This window comes from Tenrec ecaudatus, chromosome 3 (genome assembly GCF_050624435.1).
Source record: "Tenrec ecaudatus isolate mTenEca1 chromosome 3, mTenEca1.hap1, whole genome shotgun sequence".
Classification (NCBI taxonomy): domain Eukaryota; kingdom Metazoa; phylum Chordata; class Mammalia; order Afrosoricida; family Tenrecidae; genus Tenrec; species Tenrec ecaudatus.
Window position 1 is genome coordinate 68,981,934 of NC_134532.1, and position 15,429 is coordinate 68,997,362.

The following is a 15,429-nucleotide window of genomic DNA, read 5'->3' on the forward strand; positions in this document are numbered from 1 at the left end:
TTGGAACAAGTTCTTTTCGGGGGAGGGGCAGGAATCCACTTAATTTATGGTGCTGGGGCCAGCCTCCCAGACCTCTCCACCGGTTCCGTCCTCCACGCCGGGATATTGCATTCACACCTTGCGACACTGGGTTGAAGTCTGGTCCCACTTTCCCTGTGGAGATATAAACCATACCCTCCCCTTGGGTGGATTAATGCCCCATTTCTGTCATGCTGATTGTACTTACCTCAGGGGACTCATGTTGTACCTGTCCCTTTGGGTCTGGCTTACCTCGCTTAACATAATTCCTTCCAGCTCTTCCCATGAAATAACGTGTTTCATGTGCTCATCGGTGCTTTTTAGTGCTGCATAATACTCCATTGTGTGTATGTGCCAAAGTTTGCTAATCCACTCGTCTATCGATGGAAACTTAGGCTGTTTCCAAGTCTTTGCTATTGTGAATTGTGCCGCAATAAACATTGGAGCGCATATGACTGGTCGTGTTTTATTTGCTGCTTCAACCGGGTATATGCCCAGTAGAGGGATGGCTGGGTCGTAAGGTAGATCAATTTCCATTTTCTTTAGGTATCGCCAGATTGCTTTCCACAGTGTTCAAGGTAGTTCTAAGTGAGGCGGTATAGCATTCCAAGCAGAAGGGGGAGTTTACAAAGCACCTTTTCTTTTTTTAAAAAAAACCATTTTATTGTGAGTTAATACAGATATCATATCATTCTATAGTTCAATTATACCAAGCAGTATTACTGCCACAATCAGTTTCCAAGCATTCTTTTTCTTCTTGAACTCCCTGACATCAGCCCCCTTTTACCCCAGCCCACCACTGTACCCCCAGAAACCCTTATTCTGTTTGCTGTCCCAATAGACTCATCAATCTTGGGTTTCACATACCAAAAAATAGAAAAACATGTAACACAAATTCAACAGGGTGATCCCTAATGACATAACAGATCTGAGATAAATGCCAATAGGAACAAACCAAACACAATAAACGCAGACAGTGTTGAAAACCAGGTCAGGCCTAGCGTGCATCAGAGGGTTCAATTGACAAGGTTTTAACCCTTCAAGTCAGGTTCATCATTTTGATCTTCAAGAGCCATCTCTCCAGTGCATTTTATATGGTAACCACTTTCCTCCTATCCCTCTATGATGGATAGAGAGAGATCGCCAGAGGCTTATCTCCTCTGCAGATCCCACAATTGTATTTTGGGCCTCCCACTATGAGGTTTGCTTTCATGGATAGCCTGTATTAACTAGAGAAATTTTCCTTCCATTGCTCTCTTCTTGAGTGTCGTAATTAGGAATGGGAGTTGGATGTTGTCAAATGCTTTTTCTGCATCTATTGCTATCAACATGTGATTCTTATCATTTTCTTATCAACATGGCAAATAATGTTGATGGATTTTGGGATGTTGAACTATCCTGCCTCCTTGGAATGAATCCCACCGAATCATGAGGGATATGTTTCATATACTTTTGTATTCTATTTGTCACTATTTTGTTAAGGATTTTTTCATCTATGTTCATTATGATTATTGGTCTGTAGGTTCTCTATTCTCATATGATTCTTGCCCTGTTTGGATATCAAAGTTATACTGACTTTGTAGAATGGGTTTGGGAGTTTTCCATCTCTTTCTGTGCTCTGAAATAATTTTTTTTCTTTTTTTACATTTTATTAGGGACTCATACAACTCTTATCATAATCCATACATATACATACATCAATTGTATAAAGCACATCCATACATTCCCTGCCCCAGTCATTCTCAAAGCATTTGCTCTCCACTTACGCCCCTTGCATCAGGTCCTCTTTTTGTTTTTTCCCTCCCTCCCCTTTCCCCCCTCCCTCGTGTGCCCTTGGTAATGTATACATCGTTATTTTGTCATATCTTGCCCTATCCGGAGTCTCCCTTCCCCCCCTTCCCTGCCGTCCCTCTCCCAGGGAAGAGGTCACATGTGGATCCTTGTAATCAGTTCCCCCTTTCCAACCCACTCACCCTACACTCTCCCAGCATCGCCCCTCACACCCTTGGTCCTGAAGGTATCATCCACCCTGGATTCCCTGTACCTCCAGCCCTCATATGTACCAGTGTACAGCCTCTGCCCTATCCAGCCCTGCAAGGTCGAATTCGGATCATGGTAGTTGGGGGGAGGAAGCATCCAGGATCTGGGGGAAAGCTGTGTTCTTCATCGGTACTACCTCGCACCCTAATTAACCCATCTCCTCTCCTAAACCCCTCTATGAGGGGATCTCCATTGGCTGACACTTAGGCCTTGGGTCTCCACTCTGCACTTCCCCCTTCATTTAATATGGTATATATATACATATATACATATACATATATACATATACACACATATACACATATATACACACACTTATATATATATTTTTTTGCATGATGCCTTATACTTGGTCCCTTGGCACCTCGTGATCGCACTGGCCGGTGTGCTTCTCCAATGTGGGCTTTTTTGCTTCTGAGCTAGATGGCCGCTTGTTCACCTTCAAGCCTTTAAGACCCCAGACACTATCTCTTTTGATAGCCGGGCACCATCAGCTTTCTTCACCACATTTGCTTATGCACCCATTTGTCTTCAGCGATCCTATCATGGAGGTGTGCAGTCAATGATATGATTTTTTGTTCTTTGATGCCTGGTAACTGATCCCTTCGGGACCACTCGATCACACAGGCTGGTGTGTTCTTCCATGTGGACTTTGTTGCTTCTGAGCTGGATGGCTGCTTGTTTATCTTCAAGCCTTTAAGACCCCAGTCACTATCTCTTTTGATAGCCGGGCACCATCAGCTTTCTTCACCACATTTACTTGTTCACCCACGCTCTGAAATAATTTGTGGAGTATCAATGTCAGCTCTTCCTGGAATAGTAGAATTCTCCTGTAAAAGCATCTGGTCTGGGAGCTTTTTTCATTGGTAGTTTCTTGATAACATATCTATTTCTTCTTTTGCTAAAGGTCTGTTGCGGTTCTTGACCTCTATCTGCAATAATCTAGAGAGGGATTGGTTTTCCACATTTTTGTTCACCTCTTCCATGTTGTTGAATTCATTAGAATACAGACTTTCATAGTACTTGTAATTTCCCCAGCTCCCACCCTCATCCTGGCTATTGATGTTTGCTCCTTCCTTTCCTAGCTTAGGTTTGCGAGCAGTCTGTCAATTCTTTCAAAGAACCAGCTTTTTGCTGCATTGATTTTTGCATTGTTTTCTTGTCTTCTCGCTCATTTAGCCCTATAATGCTGAGTGTGATGTTTTCATAACATTTCATTAAATGTATATATTAATATATATCGATAACTATGAAAGTAAAGAATAAAAACAAAAATATTTTCTCCTGAAATTAACAATTCAGGTGTTATAGGGTTAATTCTGCCCTAATTATCATTATTTTTGCGATTGGAGGGGTCCTTCTGTTGACTCTGGTCTAGTTGGTGTGGGGTTTGTGATAGCATATCATTCGTAAGTCTCTGCTTTTTCATATATGCATTAATTGCTATCAGACTTCCTCTGATAACTTCTTTTGCTTTATCCCATAGATTTGGGTATGTTGTATTCTCATTCTCATTAGTGTCTAGAAAATTCCTAATTTCTGTCAGTGGCCAGTACCCATTTGTGTTGCAGACGATCATTATTCATCTTCCGACTATTTGCCCTTGTTTTTCTGGTTGTCCTTTTATTGATCTCCAGCTCTATGGCGTGGTGGTCTGAGAGGGACGTCTGAATAATATTGGTGTGTTTGAAATTACTTAGGCTTTACCTATGTCCCACCATGTGGTCTGTTTTTGAAAATGAACCATGTACACTTGAAAAGAATGTGATTTTTTTTTTTTTGGCATTTGGATGACAAGCTCTATAAATGTCTATCAGACCTAGTCGCCTAATTGTAGGTATGTAGTCTCCTTGTTGAGCTTCTTTCTCAGTGATCTATCTTTCTCTGATAGTGGTGTATTAAAGTTACCTACTATGATTGTTGAGTCTGTGATTTATTTTTTCATCTTTTGAATAGTTTGATGAATTTCACGGGTTTCTCAATAGGCATGTATATATTTATTATGCTCACTAGTTCCTGGTCTACTGATCCTTTGAGCATTATATAGTGCCCAATCCTTGTCTCTTGTTATGGTTTCCACCTTGAGGTCAATTATGTCAGAGATTAGGATTGCAACCCCTGCTATTTTTAAGTTACCTTTTGTCTGGTATATTTTCCACCAGCCTTTTATTCTTAGCCTATTTTTTGTCTGTAAGCTTAATATGTGTCTCTTGCTGGCAACAGATTGATGGTTATGTTTTCTGAACCAGCCTGCTAACTTTTCTTTAATGGATGAGTTGAGGTCAGTGGCATTCAGAGTTATCGCCATCTGTGGATCCATTGCTGTCTTCTCAGACCTTTTGTGTTGTTTTTTTTCCTATTTCCATTCATGTCAGTATGCTGTGTTTGTGTGGGAGTCTTCATTCTTGCCTTTTCCCTCTGAAGAAATGTTATCTTGGTAATTGTTTTCAGCCCTTTGGCTTCTCGGTGGAGTTGTGCTATATGGGGATCTCCTGCTTGTGCTTGGTGGACGTTGGTCTTCTGACTATAGTAAGTCAGCAAGGATTTTCCTCAGGGTTGGGTGTCTTGTGGTATATGCTTTGGGTTTTTCCTTCCTGGAAGATTCTTACCTCGTGGTCTATCTTAATAGATAATTTGCCAGGGTAGAAGATTCTTGAGCTGGTGTTTTTTTCTTTCAGTGTTAAGGAGATGTTACACCTTCTTTTCTCCTTTTCATGGTACCTGCTGATAGGTCTGAGTATATTCTTACCAGAGCACCATTGTATTGACCATCTTTTTCTCTCTTGCTGCTCTTAGAATTTTCTCTTTTCCTCAAAGTTTGATAATTTAATTATTATGTGCCTTGGTGAGTTCTTCCTGGGGGTTAGTTTAATTGGTATCCTCTCTGCTTCCTGTATGACTGTCTGATTCTCACTTATTAGCGTGGAGAAGAAGTGGGGAAGTTTGCTTCCAGAAATTCCCTCACTAATGTAGCTGTTGACTTCTTTGTTGTGTCTTGTTCTGGTAGACAAGTTATTCAAGTACTGCTCTTATTCATAATATCTGCCATTAACCTCTGGTTTTCTTCTGTCTCTGATCATCTTGTTTGACTGTCTTTCCCATTTTTTGAAATTTGCCTGAATGTCCTTGAGGTTGCTGGTATGATACTCCACTTCTTCTAGTCTGTTGGTGGGGTTCATGATCATGTGTTTTGCTTCTGATACCTTATCCATTAGCTCTTGTATTTCCCTATGGTGCATGGACTTCATTCCCTCTATCATGGACTTGATCCCCTCTATTGTGGACTTCATATCCTCTATCATTGCATCCTTATTCCATGTTGCTTCCCTCATATTCTGTATTAATCTAAGCAGCATTCTGAAGATTTCTTTTTGTGGCTGATCAACATCTGTTTCTTTTATGAGCGTCATTAGGTTTACAACTTCCTCCACTTTTGTGCTTTGTTTTTCTTGTTTTCTTGTTGAGGGCTTAAAGTATTTTGCTGTTTGCATGTTCTTTTGGAACTCTGTATCATGTTTTTGGAGACCAGGGGTCCCTGAGCTCTTTCTTTGTGTGACTGAAGAATGTTTTTGAGGTTTACTTGTGGCCTACTATGGTGATAGGTCAGACTGCTATGTAGGCAGGGTGCTACGGCGACTGAATGGCCACTGGCATTGTGGGGGGTGGGGCTTGGAGTCTGGGCTGTGGCAGGCCACTGTAAGTTTGACACTGGCCAGATTGGGACAGGATTGCAGTGGGGGCACGGGCCTGATTTGGACTGTCTGGCCACAATTTTCAGGCTTTTAAAGACTTTCTATGGAACCCAGAACTGGTAGAACCAGTTTTGGGCTTGGGCTGTGGCTATCAGAACCTGTTAGCTTTTCCTATTTTGTTATGTTAAAATCCTACCCTTATTCTGACAATTAGAGTTGTTATGTTAATGTTATGCTAAAGGACAACATTCTTGTGGTTTACATTCAAAGTTACAAAAAGTATCACAGTCTGGAATTAAAGCAGATTTTTGTTTTAAAAAAATAAGTTTTTGTTCCCTTGTTATAATGGGCTTGTGGGGGTGTCCTGGTATTGGAGCTGTGCCACACTGTTCCCTGGGGAAGGGAATTGGATTAGCAGAATGGGTTTGAAGCTGATTGGAACTTTATTTTCCCCTGGCTGCATTCCTGTGTCACACCTGTCACTATCCTGCACCACATTGCCCATTGTGCTCTGGGAAACTGAGTTTTGTCCCAGGTAAATATCCTAGCAGTTCTTCAATTGCTCCAATGTATTGTCTAATTATCTATCATTACCTATATTTGCAGGCATGGAGCTGGGGCGAGAGGGAAGGGTTGGCCAATGTAGTCACTCCATTCCTAGACTGTAGGAGCTGGATAGCAGAGAGTGGAACTCGGGTGTGAGGTCTTATGGGTAGTTCTCAGAGGCTCTCCTCAAGCCTGGGATTAAGACCACTCTTAGACTGCCACCTGGGGAAATTGCTGTTTGCTGCAGGTCTCATATTTTGGGTGCAGGAAGGGATGGTATATGCCATCCTGCTGGACTTGACCAGGGTAAAGCAGAGCCCACAGACAGATGCAGTGAGTTTAGAGAGTTTCAGTGAGTTCTCAAGTTGCTTCATGGGTGAAAATCACAGGGGGAGGTCTGAACCAGACCCTAGTATGCTGAATCTATTTTTAGCACCCATCTTCCCAGTACTGGCCTCCTTTACCTAATTTTTTGGTCTAGCAACAGGAGCTCCAGGGGGTGATTCTACCTGAATGACATCTTGATTCCCTTTTCCTCTGATCTTTTTTAGTTCATCGCCTATCCTGGGCTTCTTCCCACTCCATAGGACGTTGCTAACTCACTCGTTTTTCCATTTGTTTAAAGAATGATGCTGGAATTGGATCAGGATTGCATTAAATTTGTAGATTGCTCTAGGTAGTGTTGCCATTGTCACAACACTGAGTCTTTTAATCCACGAACATGGGATAGTTTCCCATGTGTGTAGGTCACTTTTGCTTCATGTAGTAGTGTTCTGCAGTTTTCCTGTACAGATCTTTTGTGTTTTTATGGTTGTGTTCATCCCTAGGCATCTCAGCTTTCATGTGCCTGTTATGTATGGTTTTGTATTCTTGATATCGTTTTCAGTACCCTCATCACTGGTAATATAGGAATCCAATGGATTGTGCTTGTAATCTTGTATCCTGCTACTCTACTAAACTCCTGAATGGTTTCTAACAATCCTATTGTGGACCTGTTAGGATTTTCTCTATATAAAATCACATCATCTGCAAATAGTGAGGGTTTCACTTCTTTGACCAATTGTACTCCCTTAATTTCTTGCTGTTGTCTTACGGTACTGGCTAGGACTGCCAGCACAATGTTAAATAAAAGTGGAGATAAGGGGCATTCTTTTAGGGTTTGCTTATTCAGGAAAATTTTTCCAGCTTTTCTCTATTGAGTGTAATATCAGTCATTGGTTTTTTTTCATATATGACCTTTATTGTGTTGAGGATTTTCACTTCTATCTCTATCTTCTTAAGAGCTTGTGTTAGGAATGGGTGTGGATATTATCAAATGCTTTATCTGCATCAATTAATATACAGAGCACTTTCTTTTGCCTCCCCCCCCCCCGTGATCTTCTAGAAAGTAATACAAAAGCAGATTTATCTCTTTGGGGGGACTATAAGTTCTCAAAGTTCATACTTCACTTTCTTATGAAGTAAGGTTAGTTAATTGGTGAGATGCGGCAAGATTTCGATAATGTTACTTTAAGTTGAGGGATTCACATTGTGAAGGGATCAAAATATTTATCAGATGCCCTCAGCTCTTCATCAAGTTAACCCAATGTAGGCATGCCTCATAGCCAGAAGAATTGGCAACTTTAACCTTTGCGAACATCCAGCGGAGCAGAGGACTAGAAATCGCTCTTCAAAAAGTTATTGCATGTTAAAACACAGCAGATGACAAGTCCAGCCCTAGAGCCCTCTGGGGATTTGGCTACTAACCATCAGTATATTGAAGAAACATTTATTTTGTAAGGAATGCTAATGATATTCTCTGAGCTTTGTATTTATTGCTTAACACTGCTATCTTTTATGGGTGACTGATGGCCAATAAACAGAGCCCCCTGTCTTTATTCTGACGTCAGTATTTATGGATTAGGTCCATCAGTCTCCTTTTCAAAGCCGTTGAGAGAATTCAGCTGGTACTCGGTTGAAGAAGAGATGCAAGAAACATTATCTGCCATTCAGGTAATGACAAAGGTGTGGATTCTGTGAAAAAGAAGTACAATTGAAACCACACAGAAGCATGAAAATATAAACACCACTGAGGCACAATTAATATTTCTGAATATATGAGAGGAGGGCTCCCCTTTTCTAATCCTAGCTGCTAAAACGCCAATCTTTAATAGATTCATATTCTAATGTGATTCCCTAAGGGACTGTGAGAGCAGAGTGGTTGAGAACATGGTACAGCTACTGTAAGCACTGGTATTTAGGGATGACGTTGTGTGTGCCCACAAGTTGATTCCAATTGATCGAGATCCACAGGATAGAACAGACCTGTCCCACAGGGGTTCCTCCACTGTAATCTTTATGGGAGCAGATAGCCAGGGATTTTCTCCTCAGGAATGGCTGGTAGATTCGAATAGCTGACCTGACAGATAACAGCACAGTACTTGACTGCTGCACCACCGGAACTCTTTTTATTAAAAATGTAGGTGACATACTAAATTAATAAATCATTTTATTGTTGTTGATGATGCCAGGTGCTGCCGAATCGATGTCTGCTCATACAGATCCCATATGAGAGAGTAGAACCACCTTGCGGTGGTTTTCTAAGTTATATCTTCATGAAAGCAGAATGGCCAGGGCCTCTTTGCGGGGACCCATTAGTTGGGTTCAAATCCCTAATCTTTCTGCTAGCGGCAAAGAGCTTAACAACTGTGCCACCAAACCAAAACCCAAACTCAGTGCCCTGGAGTCAATGGTGACCTGGTTAAACAGGGCAGAACTGCCCCTGTCAGCTTTGAGACTAACTCTTTATGGGAGTAAAAAACCTTGGTTTTCTCCCATTGTGCCATCAGAGTTCTGTAAGATAATGTTAAGAAAACTTAATTATTGGAAGCAGAGGGTAAAAAGAAGATAGCGCATACTCAGAGAGAAGTAGATTAGAAGAACACATTAAACACTCAAAATATTATTGTTTACTAGATAAGGGAAAGGAAAAAATAAGAGTTATTCCCGCTGCTAGTCTTAATCTGAAAATGTCTTTAATACATTACATTTCATTTGCAGCTAACTCGTGCATATGTAACAATTCGCTTTTTCACATAAAAGCTAATCTTCAAAATGTTGGTGGTTTGAGACCATTCTAAATCTCTCTTTCCTAAAACAGTTCTGTACCTAATAACCTTCACCGTTGTGGGAGAGAAATCACAGAACGATGGGCAAAGAAGAGGGAACAATCACTCCAGGTCTGAATTTTAGGAATGGAACAATGGTCCTTGCTAGTAAAGTAGGTACGTTGGACTAGAATTACTGTATTTTAATATTCATTTTGGTTTTAGGTTTTGAAAATTACAGAAAAATGGTGAAAAATGCAAAGAGAATAGAGTTTTGTAAAGCATCTCTTTTGATTAAGCACTCCTAGTAGAAATATGCAGATAAATTTTAGCCACAAATGAGTGCCTGGGCCAGGAAATGCCAACTCTTAGCTTCTCTCAGGATTCTTTCTGTCTCCCTCAATACGCCATCCCTCATTGCCTTTCTTCAATACCATTTTAAACTGTCCTGATTCTCTTTATTGCACACGTCAATCTGCTGAATCTGTTTTCCATGTTTGTCTTCTTTGTTGGCTTGATTCAGCACCCTCCCTATTTCATTTTATCTACTTCTCAGAAAGGCTTCAAAATAATAAGATAAAAATGTCCTGACTTCCTCTGGCTAGCTATGGATACACGGGTGCCAAGTTCCATTTTTATACTCTTGGGCTAGAGTTCTCTGTGTTGCATTTTCAGTGTGGTGGTAATGTAGGCCGATTCACCAATGGGATTTAACAATGCATTTCCATTCCCACCCCCAGCTACACGTGCATGCTTCCCCTGAGAGAAGACACATTCAGGGAATTATGTTGAAATAGGAACAACTCAAAAATCAATGATGAAACTTAAAATATGTAACTTCTTCTCTAAGGTATTATGATCTGGGAAAGCTAAACACACTATCATTGAGCAATTTCCAATTTATGGCAACCCTGTAAGAGAGAGCAGAACTGCTCCTGTGGGTATCTGATTCTGTAAATCCCACAGCGCCTGGCGATTTCAAACCGATGAACTTGTGATTAGCAGCCCAATGTGCAACCCGCTAGGACAAGGGGGTGGCAGAACTCTTTTTGTAAAGGGGGAGCTAGAAAATATTTTTAGCTTTGCCAACCTAAGATATTCCATTCTGTTATTGTGACAACCGCCATGATGTTGTGAGTGGCCGCTGAGCCCAACGCCTGGTGATCCACGTGTCAGAGACTAGAATTACCCCATACGGCTTATGAAGGGGTTGCTATGGGTCACAATCTAGTCAATTTGTACAAAACGGCAACAGCAATCATTTTAATGCAAGAAGCAGTCATACTCTTTATTCTGCAGCACTACCTGGTGGGTTTGAACCCCCAACCTTTTGGTTAGCAATCAAATGCTTCACCACTGATCCACCAAGGCTTCCTACTAGTAATTAGGAGCTATGGACTGAAGAACTCTCTTGGCGAGCTGTGTATTAGAGATGCGACTGGTGTCCAGTGTTGTCCGTTGTAAAATGAGAATGATCCCTTGATCCTTCAGCCCTTGCTCTGCAGGGAACCACCACTGCACCAGCTACGAAGGAGGGGCCACAATCAAAGCATGAAGAAAGGTAGTGACTCTTGTTCTACGCGTTTCCATCCCAGTCTTTGAGAGCCACTCCGGGCTGGACAGCCAGTCACATCAGAATTGCTCCTAGGAGCCTCCATGTATTAAAACTGTTTCTGGCTATCACACTGGAATGACCTGGAAGTGTTTGCAGATATAGCTTCAGGCCTCCAGGGCAAGTTTTCTTCCTTCTTCCAAACATGCAAAAAGTAGCCTTCTCAAGACCGGTAAGTGGTATAAGCACAACAGGAAATCCTCGTCTTGGTTTTGTACTTACTAACCACCACCAGTGATTCAAGTTTTACTACCTGCAAGTTCAAAAGACAGTCTGAGTTGAAAACAAAATTAGACATTGAACCAGTTGTCATCGCGTCAGGTCAGATGTTTGGCCACTCTATGTGCATCAGAGTGGAATGTGCTCCATGGTTTCCAGTGGCAGAGTCTTCAAAAGTAGATTACCAGACCTTTCTTCTAAGGTGCCTCTGGGTAGACGCCAACAGCCACACATTCCGTTAGCTGCTGTGCATGTTATCTGTTTGCACCAAAGAGAACCTCCAATTAAAACTTAGTCACGGGGTAACAATTCCTTCCCTTTTCTGGACACCCTTTGCATTGAGTGACGACTGCTTGCTTTTCTAGTTTTCAGAATTGCATATTGCCTGAGTCAAGTTTTGGGTTTGCTATAAATAATAGGAAACCCACATGAACAGTGAAGGTTTATTTGTATGTGATGGAGAAGTCGTCGAGATCTAGTATGGCTGCTTCGTGATTATTCTTCATGGACGATGAGTGCTAGGGTCTCAGCCTTTACACCGCGTTCCAGGCAGCAAGAATAAGGAAGAACTCAACAAGTGATTTTCTCTCTCCTGTAAATCAGACACTTTCAATTGTCTTCCACGGCTGGACCTTCGACACATGTCCAAGGAAGCTATAAGCTCTAGCCGGTAACCATATGCCCAGCTACCACCAGGTGTTCTATTACTACTGAAAAGTGAGAGAGAGGGTCATGAGGGACTACCCCAAATGTCTACTGTCTGTTTTATTTACAAAGCCCCAATTTCATTCAGTCCAATCTCTTCTTTGAAATGGGTAGTCTTTGGCTGGTCTATGGCCCGAGTGTACTATATCAAATACCAGTTGCCATCCAGTTGATTCTGACTCATGACTATTCCACACGTATCATAGTAGAACTGCCCCTTAGGGTTTCCAATAACTGTTTGTTTTATTTTCAGAAGTAGATTGCACGGCTTTATTCTGGATGTCTCTGGTGGGATTTGAATCTTCGACCTTTTGGTTAGTGGCCAAGTGTGGTAAGTGCCTGCATGACCCAGGGGAATTTCTGAATCACACAGACTATCCAGGTTTCTTTAAATCTTTTGTTTTTCCCTCCAACTGTTCTATTGGCACATAATTCACATTTTTTAGATCTTTATTCTCTCTTAAATTAGGCTTAGGATGCCAGTAGAAATCCTAGCAGAGAGGAGACTCAGATGCAGACAGACAGCTGTATATAAATTTCTAGGAACAGATAAAAATGCCCTCTACAGAATTTTAATATGCTTGCCATTTCTCTCAAAAATAGAACATGGGGAATCACTCTAGAAGTGAGCTTGGACCTGCTCTAGAGGAACAAAACTCAATCTCATTATCAAAAGAACCTAGTCCCTGAAAAGGATATTATTTTGGTAAAGTTGCGAGTCATCAAGAAAAGAGGAAGACCCCCACTGCCCTCCTTCCCAGAAGAACGCACTACAGAAAACAGCACCCAAGACCCTGTCTGGGAAGAGGGCGGGAGCAAATTAAGAGGGAGAGAGAGAGGGAGAGGGAGAGAGTGAGGGAGAAGGAGAGGGAGAAGAAGAAGAAGAAGAAGAAGAAGAAGAAGAAGAAGAAGAAGAAGAAGAAGAAGAAGAAGAAGAAGAAGAAGAAGAAAGAGCGAGAGCGAGAGCGAGAGCGAGAGCGAGAGCGAGAGCGAGAGCGAGAGAGAGAGAGAGAGAGAGAGAGAGAGAGAGAGAGAGAGAGAGAGAACCAAACCCTGGCCCACCAAGCCTCCAGGACAACATTCCTGATAGGAGCAGCCAATGCACAGAGAAGACTGTGGGGCTGACCCCACCATGAGACACAGCACTCCCTCACTGACCCACAGTGCTACGGGGGACAGCACTGAAGACACAGAGCGGGAATTGTGCCCGATCTGACCCCCCTCCCCCAATCACCCCCCAGAGTGAAACCTGAAAGGAGCACAGCAGAACAGCAAGGGGAGTAAAGCAATTCAGTCCCCGAGGAATCCTGAAAATAGACTTCGGATTCGGTGGGCAGGGCTTGGCACTTCACCAGATCCGACTGGAAAACATTTATAAAGGTCAGCAGACAGACCTGGAACTATTTATAGGCTTTCCTCTCTGCCTGCCCCCCCCCTTTCTTTTTCTCACATCTACCCATATAAGATAATCAGTATAACCAAACCTGAGTTGAAAATAATGGGGCTGACTGCTCCAGCTCTGGGGGGGAATGGGAGAGGAGAGGTGGGAGAAAGGGAGGGGGGAGCCAACAAACCCAGGGACAAGGCACAATAAGAGATTGCAAATCGATGGTGAAGAAGGCATAGAGTGCCTGGTGGGATTTAATCATGTGCAGTGAGCCAAGAGAAAGTACTGAGAGCCAAATGAAGGTCGAACATGTAATGGGACAGAAGGAAAGTAAAAAGGAATAGAGGAAAAACTAGGAGGCAAAAGACATTTATAGAGGTATAAATATAGGCATGCAGATTTTTGGTGTGTTTTTTTGTTTTAACCTGCTGGAATCATGGAGGCTGTCACGGAGAAGAAGGTCCTGCTGTTCCAGAGACCCTTAAGAAAAAGTGAAGGAATTTCGCAGAACTAAAGATCAAACACCTAAGAAAGAAGTTTGCCCAAAAGATGCTTCAAAAGGCCAGGAGGAAGCTGATCTATGAGAAAGCTAAGCACTATCGCAAGGAATACAGGCAGATGGACAGAGCTGAAATCCAAATGGCTCACATGGCCAGGAAAGCTGGCAGCGTCTATGTGCCTGGAGAACCCAAGCTGGTGTTTGTTATCCGAATCAGAGGTATCAAAGGTGTGAGCCCAAAGGTTCGAAAATTGTGAGTTTCTTCGCCTTCGCCAGATTTTCAATGGTACCTTTGTTAAGCTTAACAAGGCTTCAGTTAACATGCTGAGGACTGTGGAACCATACATTGCCTGGGGGTCCCCAAACCTGAAGTCCGTGAATGAACTCACCTACAAGCGTGGTTATGGCAAAATCAATAAGAAGCGTATTACCCTGAAAGATAACTCTCTGACTGCACGGTGTCTTGGTAAACAAGGCATCATCTGCAGGAGGATATGATTCATGAGATCTGTACTGTTGGGAAACGTTTCAAAGTAGCAAATAACTTCCTGTGGCCCTTCAAATGATCTTCTCCATGAGGTGGGATGAAGAAAAAGCCCACCCATTTCGTAGAAGGTGGAGATGCAGGCAACAGGGAAGACCAGATCAACAGGCTTATTAGAAGGATGAACTAAGTTATCTGTCTGCCACGATTACTTTTGTAATCTGGTCTCTTAATAAAACAGTGACTGCTTTCAATTGGAAAAATAAATAAATATAGGCATGCATATATGTAAATGTATTAATATATAATGATAAGAATATAGGTCTATGTGCATATATTTAAATGTTAAGTACTAAGGTAACAGATGGGCATTGAATCTCTACTCAAGTACTCTCTCAACACAAAAACACTGTCCTAATAACCTGGCATTCTGTGATGCTCACCTGTTCCAGACAAATACTGAAGTAAAAATGGGTGCATAATAAAATGTGGTGAAGAAAGCTGATGGTGCCCAGCTGTTAAAAGATATAGTGTCTGGGGTTTTAAAGGCTTGAAGTTATACAAGCAGCCATCTATCAGGGAAGCAACAAAGCCCACATGGAAGAAGCACACCAGCCTGTGTGGTCATGAGGTGTCTACGGGATCACGCATCAGAAGACCCCTAACAAACAAATACATCGATGCAAATGATGGGGGTTGGAGGGGAGACCCAAAACCCTTCTGTAGACAATTAAACATTCCCTCCCAGAAGGGTCACAAGGAAGGAATGAGTCAGCCAGGGTGCAGCCTAGCACTGATGGAACACACGATATTCCTCTAGTTCTTCAATACTTCCTTCCCCCACTATCATGACACCATTTCTGCCTTAAAAATCCAGCTAGACCAGAGCAGGTGCCCTCGTACGGATAAGAGCTGGCAACACAAGGAATCCAGGACAGATAACCCCCTCAGGAACAGTAATGGGAGTAGTGCTACCATGAAGGTAGGGGGCAGGTGTGGGGAGAAATGAGGAAACGACTTCAATGATCAACGTATTAAACCCCCATTCCCAGGGGAATGAACAACAGAAACATGGGTGAAGGGAGACAGCAGATGGTGTAAGATATGAACATAATAATAATTTCTAATTTAACAGGGGTCC

The 15,429-nt window shown here is 42.2% G+C and overlaps 1 pseudogene; it reads left to right on the plus strand.

Annotated features, from left to right (window-relative positions):
- Nucleotides 1–13,829: 13,829 nt before the first annotated feature.
- On the plus strand, nt 13,830–14,478 carry LOC142443430 (large ribosomal subunit protein uL30-like; annotated as a pseudogene).
- Nucleotides 14,479–15,429: the final 951 nt, after the last annotated feature.